The following is a 7707-nucleotide window of genomic DNA, read 5'->3' as shown; positions in this document are numbered from 1 at the left end:
AGACATGAGCAATGCCAATTCTAGGCCAAAAGTCGCATCAGGTGACAAGTTCTGATAATGACCCAAGATGGGCCCCTAAATGGCTTTAAAATGCCACCAGTGATGAGAGGAACATGGAAAAACAAATCAGAAAAGGTCCTTGTTTTTAGACCAAATTAAAACATTGCTGAAAAAGCATACTGGAGCTGTCTGCACATCATGCCTTCTCCAAGACAGAAATGAATCTGATTTAAACAAAAACACTGAGGGAAATTGATGGCATACATTTCATGACAAACATTAAGTCAGAACAAATTAATTTTTTACGTAGCAAGTTCTGTACTGGTGATTAAATATATCTGCTACCACAAGTCACACCATTCAAATTAACACAAATAAGCAAGTATTGAATTATTTTAATAGCAAGGCAAAAGCTTTTCTGGAAACAGGCACTTGGATCATATATCCACCTATCCCACCTAACTCTGTGACAAAATGGTTTGAAGTCCACAGGAATTATTGCCCCACAGAGAGAAAGCTTATGAAGTAGGTATTTTAAATTCAAGACTGCAATTAACTTAGCTCAAGTTAATGTTTCAGGATTTAGACCAACACAGGTTTTTGGAAAAAGCTGAGATCAGACCACAGACTGCATTTATTACTCTGCTATATGGGGCCAGTTATCTTGGAAAGACAAAGCATTCCTCTTCAGGTAGTAATCAAAAGCAGATGAATAGAATGAATTGCATTGAATTTAGAAAAATGATTAGATGACATACTGCAAAATTGTAAATTCTGCAAAAGATCAAGTGACTTTGGAGCTAAAAACGTAGCAGACAGTTTCTGCCTACGATTAAAAAAAGTAAATGGAAGGCCACAGCTTAGAGACTGGCAAAAAGTTCAAAACTGTGCTCTCCATGAGATGTTCGAATGCTTTCTCAATTTACTTATTCTACTTGTTTCTCTTGTCACAACTCCTACAAGCTATGACCTTTCTCCTGGCAAATGGCTGTTATCTTATTGGAAAAGTTTTGTTTGATTAGAAGAATTAGGTCCCTGAAGATGCATGCAGTCATATGTGCATTCCAATTTGCCATTTTTTAACAGTTTAGGGGCCAAGGGAAAGTTTATCCTCTACCCAGTAAGGTTTGCTGAAAATGAACTTACTTTAAGCTGATTGAAGAAAAAGACATACAAATTTAACATACATATGGACACAGGAGCCATACTTAAAGTGTGAGACTCAAAGAGGGGCCAGATGGTTGAAGCTTAAATACTCTCTTTATAGGGAGAAATGTATGGATCTAGGAAGCAGACATTATTTTGTAAATAATTCTCTTTGAAAACTGGGTAGGACTTCAGAGGGAAGGTGAGCGGCAGAACTGCACAGGAACAGAGGTTGACTTATTATGCAGATCGAGTCCCCTAGGTAATATCTCTCAATTGCTCTCAGAAGAACTGATGAAAAATCTATCTGGGGATGGTGATGACTCCCAGTCTCCTCTTCTCCAGTGGTAAATCTTTCCTGGTTATTTGGTGAGATTCCTAGGGAGGGGATCTTAAGACAATTGCTTTTTTTGTTTGTTTTTTGGAAAGAAGTTGTCTTAGTCAGATAGGAAAATTCTGAAGTCTCTCCAGATGCTTCAGGAAAGAGGATCAAGAGACCAAGAGCTGAAGAAAGGTCATAGGGAGACCTTGAGGCTGCTTCTTTAGCTCTGCATGTCAAAGTACCATATTTGGGGATATCTTTTTCTGATCTCCAACAACACAGTGTGGATAACACCTGTTTTTGTTACTTATTTATCTGACAGTTTCTACACCTGAAAGGAAGGTTCTAGCCTTTACATAAAGATGACAAAAGGAGGGTTTTTAAAAAGGAGGGCAAGGAGGTTTTAAAAAGTTCTTGTAGGAACTCTGACCATCACTAAAACCCTGTCTCCATAGTATGTCAGAAATATAAAGGAGGCTTGGAAGCCAAATGCACATCAGATAGTTTATATTTGTGCTATGCAGTAGTTGTTACTCATTTTCAATTGATTTCATTATTGTATGGGGGAAATGTGAAATACTTAGAAATTGACCAAAAGCATTACTGGAATTTTTTCTAATGGAAAATTAGGGATTGCCTGGGCTATTTGACTCTATAGGGTTTCAGTGCTTTTTGTTGTCTTTGAGCTACTTTGCAACTCTGTATGCTGTGGAATATAATAACAACACAAATGATTCCTGTCCATAAAAATGAAAATTGTATCCAATGGAGATACAGTTATTATTGCTCTATGAATATTGACCAAATTTACATGTACTAAGCACATTTTTTTTTTTTGAGGCGGAGTCTCGCTCTGTTGCCCAAGCTGGAGTGCAGTGGCACGATCTCAGCTCACTGCAACCTCCGCCTCCTGGGTTCAAGCAATTCTCCTGCCTCAGCCTCCTGAGTAGCTGGGACTACAGGAGCATGCCACCATGCCTGGCTAATTTTTTTGTATTTTTAGTAGAGATGAGGTTCACTGCGTTAACCAGGATGGTCTTGATCTCTTAACCTCATGATCTGCCTGCCTCGGCCTCCTAAAGTGCTGGGATTACAGGCGTGAGTGAGCTACCATACCCAGCTGAGCACATTTATTTCAGTGATCCTGTTTGCAGATATATATATACATATATATATACACACACATACACATATTTATTTATATGTTGTTATTTGGAATCTCCTACAAACTAGTTATAACGTCTTACCGCTTTCATCATTAATTAAAATATTTGATATGTACTCATTTTATGTTTATTTACATGTACTCATTTTATGTTTGTATGAGATTCATAGTTATACCCTCTTTTAAAAATTATACTTTAACATAACCAATGTTTTAAGATTGAAAGATAATACCTCAAAATTAACATTTTTTCTTGAAAACAATAGAAGTTCTGGCAATTGCAGGTTGGTATGTTCTGAAGGGATCAGAGTTCTAGCTGAGCAGTGGGTGCTTATTTGGAGGGAGCGTGCACTCATCTGTTTTCAATAGTCCCCATTGGCGTTCGAGCTGCAAACCTGACTTTTTACACATAGTCAAGATGTTGCCCTGTTAAAAATTGTATTTAGGTTTAAAGTACTCAGAATTTAAGTTGCTCACACTTGTCAATTCATGACACAATGATCACTCTACTTCCCCTTTCTTTTATTTAATGTTTGCATGCTTTTCCACTTCCAACTTCCTCTCCTTAACATAGGTATCCTCTCTAGCGTATTTTTAAAAAGTCCTTCCAATCTATATTTTACAGCTTTATGTAGATCTATGGCTCCTTGGAAACATTTATTTAGATGTATGGATTCTTGAAAATGTATACTGTGTTCTGCATATTAAGTTATGTGCATAGCAGTGAAAACAGTAAGAAACAAATCTTTTTTTGTACACAATATTTTTTTAAGATCAGTGTGGTCATGCTTAAAATTCATTACTTATGACAGTTGAAGACCATTCTATTCTTGTACAGAATATATTTCTTCATCCTTTCTCCTAGTAATGAAACCAAAGTTGCCTCCAATTCTCTGCTACCACAGAGTGCAGCAATGGACATCCTAGCATATATCTCCTGTGGATCTAGGAGCTAGACATGAATTTCTATGTCTAACAGCATTCACAGGCTTGATCAGACTTAGCACTGCCAGATGGATCTCCACTAAATGGAGACTATTCTCCCACCAGCTCTGCGTGACAGTTCCAGATCCCTCAGTACTTCTCAATATTACACCACTTTTAAATTCTTGCCAAATTTATAGATCGTGCAGTGGTATATTTTTCTGTTTTAATTTGCATTTTCTTCTTATGATTTATTTTCTTCTTGAAAGTGCCATTGATGTTAAGGGAATAGCAGCCACAGAAGAAGAGAACTAATAAATGAAGAAATCTAAAATCCTCCTCTTCAACTCCACAAGGAAAGAAATAAAGAATCATCAGTCCACCCTTGTTAGGATCAGATCCTAAAAGATATGGGCTATTTATTTCTCTTATTGAAAAACAAACAAAAAACCCGATCCATACTCTAAAAAGGCAAGCAAATTTGTCAAATATTTAAGTAAGCTATCTACTACTGGGAACTAATATTTAGATGTGGTTCTATTTTTCTTTTTTTTTAAGAGACAGGTTCTTGCTCTGTCACTCAAGTTGGAGAAAGTGGGGTGATCATAGCTCACTACAACCTTGAACTCCTGGGCTCAAGCAGTCCTCCTACTTCAGCTTCCCAAGTAGCTAGGACTACAGGCGCTCACCATTTTTCATTTAAAAATTAAAGTTTAAGGTTTTTGGTTTTATTTCATTTTATTTTATTTTATTTTATTTTATTTTATTTTATTTTATTTTATTTTATTTCTATAGACAGGGTCTTACTGTGTTACCCAGGCTGGGGGTTCTATTTTTCCTATGTTGTATATTCTTATATAGGCTACCATTTATTTATGCCCATTTTATGCAGGGCTTATTTCTCCATTAGACACAGTAGGAAAAGTGCTGAGGGCCCACAATAATTTTATAGGGGCTCTTAAAAACATTTTAATTTCTTATGAAATTAAAAAAAAACTTTAATGTCAAGGAAAACTTTTAAAATATGACTTTTATTTTTTTATGAAGGAAGGGGCCCATGAAGGCAAGTATGGCTAGAGCCACATTTAATACAACACAACATAATCATATTATGTTATTGGTCAGAATATAGCTGTGATTTTACAGGGCTACGCAATACTATTAATTGGGGTGACTACAGAGATACATCGCTTTATGTATTTACTTTTATGAGATCGTGTTTATGATCAGAAAAGCAGATCAGAGTTATATAATCCTTTTGATGGAAATGAGATCTCATCTAGAACCATAAGTCATAAACTTTTTCCAGGAATGTTTTGCAATGAAGCATTGAATCTGATTTTCTTGAAGAATTGTTGATTTTGGAAGTAGCCATACCAGAAGGCCAGGGAAGTGACTCGTTAATGGATACAGGATTATTTTTTGTAAATGTTTTATTTTAATTTTGGGAGGTATTACTAGGTATGTATGCTTACGAGGTACGTGAGATGTTGTGATATAGGCATGCAATGCACAATAATCACATCATATAAAATGGGATGCCCATCCCCTCAAGCATTTAGGATGGATAGAAGATTTTTTGACCCTATTATTCCAGCATTAGTTAATGTGTCTTACATGATTTCACAATACAGATACTGTCCTGAACGTGCTGAAAAATCCCAGGTTTGCACTTTGAAACTTTGAAGAGAATACACAGATAATCCTGTCTTCTGCTTTTCCTTCTTGGGCTATTACTACAAAAATAAATAATAAAATGTAGCAGCTCTTTGCAACCTAATGTGAAAATAAGGTCCTTACAAAACCTAGACAACACACACGTGTTGCCAAGATGAAATATTCAGTGGCCACTCTGAGTAATACTATATCCATTCTAATTGTTATCTTGGGGCACAGATGAGGATGAGAGAGAATGTTACCACTTTCTCTTTGCCTTTTGCTTCTTCATTTCTACTCTGCTCTTCCACTCACTCTACACAATGCTCAAACCTCTTCCACCCCAAATAAAACCCAGCTTTGATCCTGCATCCTCATCTACTCCCGGCTCTTTTCTATGCTTTCCCTTCTTAGATAAACCTCTTAGAAGAATGGTCTGCTTTCATTGTTTTCCACTTCCCCACCGTCTGTCCTCTATGTCTCATGTAACTTCTGTGTTTTCTCACTTTATTGATGCTATGCAAAGTATGGTAAATAATTTAAGAATTCCTGAACTTGCAGACATTTAGATTATTTCCCATCTTTGGCCATATAAAAACAATGCTGCTATGAAGATGTTTGTAGATTCTCTCTGTCCATATGTGGGGCTATGTTTCTGAGATGAATTCCTAGACACTGGAATTGATGAGTCAAAAAAAGAACACAAATTATAGTAGATACTGTCAAAGTATCTCCCAAGAGGCCTGAAACAATTTACATCCCTCTAAAGAATTTATCTTTAAATTGATATCACACTATTCTTTTCTTCTGGAAATTTCGTATTACACTGATTCTCAAATATTCATGTAGATGAGCATAATTTGAGGAGATGGTTAAAATTTTGATACCTGGATCCTACTCGACCAGAACCTTTTTTTTTTTTTTTTTTAAGATGGAGTTTCACTCTTGCTGCCCAGGCTGGAGTGCAATGGTGCAATCTTGGCTCACTGCAACCTCTGCCTCCCATGTTCAAGTGATTCCTGAACCTCCCAAGTAGCTGGGATTACAGGCGTGTTACAGCTGGGATTACAGACCTCAGCCTCCCAAGTAGCTGGGATTATAGGCGTTTGCCACCATGCCTGGCTAATTTTGTATTTTTAGTAGAGACAGGGTTTCACCATGTTGGCCAGACTGGTCTTGAATTCCTGGCCTCAAGTGATCCACCTGCTTCAGCCTCCCAAAGTGCTGGGATTACAGGTGTTAGCCACCACATCTGGCCTAGACCAGAACTTTTAACAAGCTTCTTGGGTGAAACTGATGCATCAGACAAGACTTTACAGAAGCTACCCTCGCCCTCTTGTCTTTCTCCTGTCTCTCTGTCTGCTCTGCCTTTGTCTAGGGCTCATCTCTTCTCCCTACACATAATACCCTGAGTGATATCAATCATTCACATGGCTTAACCTACCACTGACATGCAGATGAATTCAAAAACAGTATCTCCAACTCGTACCTCTCTCAAGAACATCACACCCACATTTCCAATTTGTGGAAAGAGCAGAGTAGAAATGAAGAAGCAAAAGGCAAAGAGAGAGTGGTAACATTCTCTCTCATCCTCATCTGTATCCCAAGATAACAATTACCACACATCCAATTTGTGAATGGCTATGGCCATTTCTCAAATTCAAAATGGCCAAAGCTTGATGCATCATCCTTCCCCATACATCTACTCCTTCTGTATTTCCCAACTCAGTTGGTTGTGTGGTGACCACATTGAAAACATCCTTACCTGGTAGTTTTCATTCATCTTCCATCTGTTATTAAGTTCTGCTGATTATACCACCTAAATATTTCTCCATTTTTTTTGCTACCCTAATACATATAATTACTGTTCTATTCTTGTCATCATTGTGCCTCTCACCTAGACTCTTATAATAGCTTTATAACTGCTCTCAAGGTCTCCCTCCTCCCATCTGTCACCTACTGATTTATTCCTCTCAGAGCCAGAGCTCTGAACTATCACCATGGCAGCGACACCAAATTACTCCCTTCTCTAAAACCTCCCCATGGCTCCAGGCCCATTATTAGAGAGACATCCAATAGCTTTTCTGACTCCTCCTCTTTCTCCAGCCACCCCCTCCTGCTCTTCTCATCTTACACTTCACTCCGTCATAATACCAAACTGCTTCTATTTCCCAGAAGCAAGATGCTACTTCATGACTCTGTGCTTCTGGTATTTCCTTTGTCTGGAAACCCAGTTCCCTCTTAAATTTTATTGTGCCAAATTAATTTATATTTATGGTTTAAGACCCAATTGAGATATAATCCCTTCCAGGAAGCAGTCTGAATTCCAGTCTGGATAAAATGTACATTGTTTGTATTTCATGATCACACATTTGTGCTTCCAGTTTTCCTTCCTCCAACAAACGCTAACAAAGTGACTACTATGCATGGGCATCATAATAAGCATTGGGAACTCAGTGGAGGTTATAATGGAATGGCCCTTGCTCCTACTGAA

The sequence above is a fragment of the Nomascus leucogenys genome, chromosome 21, assembly GCF_006542625.1.
Source record: "Nomascus leucogenys isolate Asia chromosome 21, Asia_NLE_v1, whole genome shotgun sequence".
NCBI lineage: Eukaryota > Metazoa > Chordata > Mammalia > Primates > Hylobatidae > Nomascus > Nomascus leucogenys.
Note: the sequence above shows the minus strand (reverse complement) of the source record.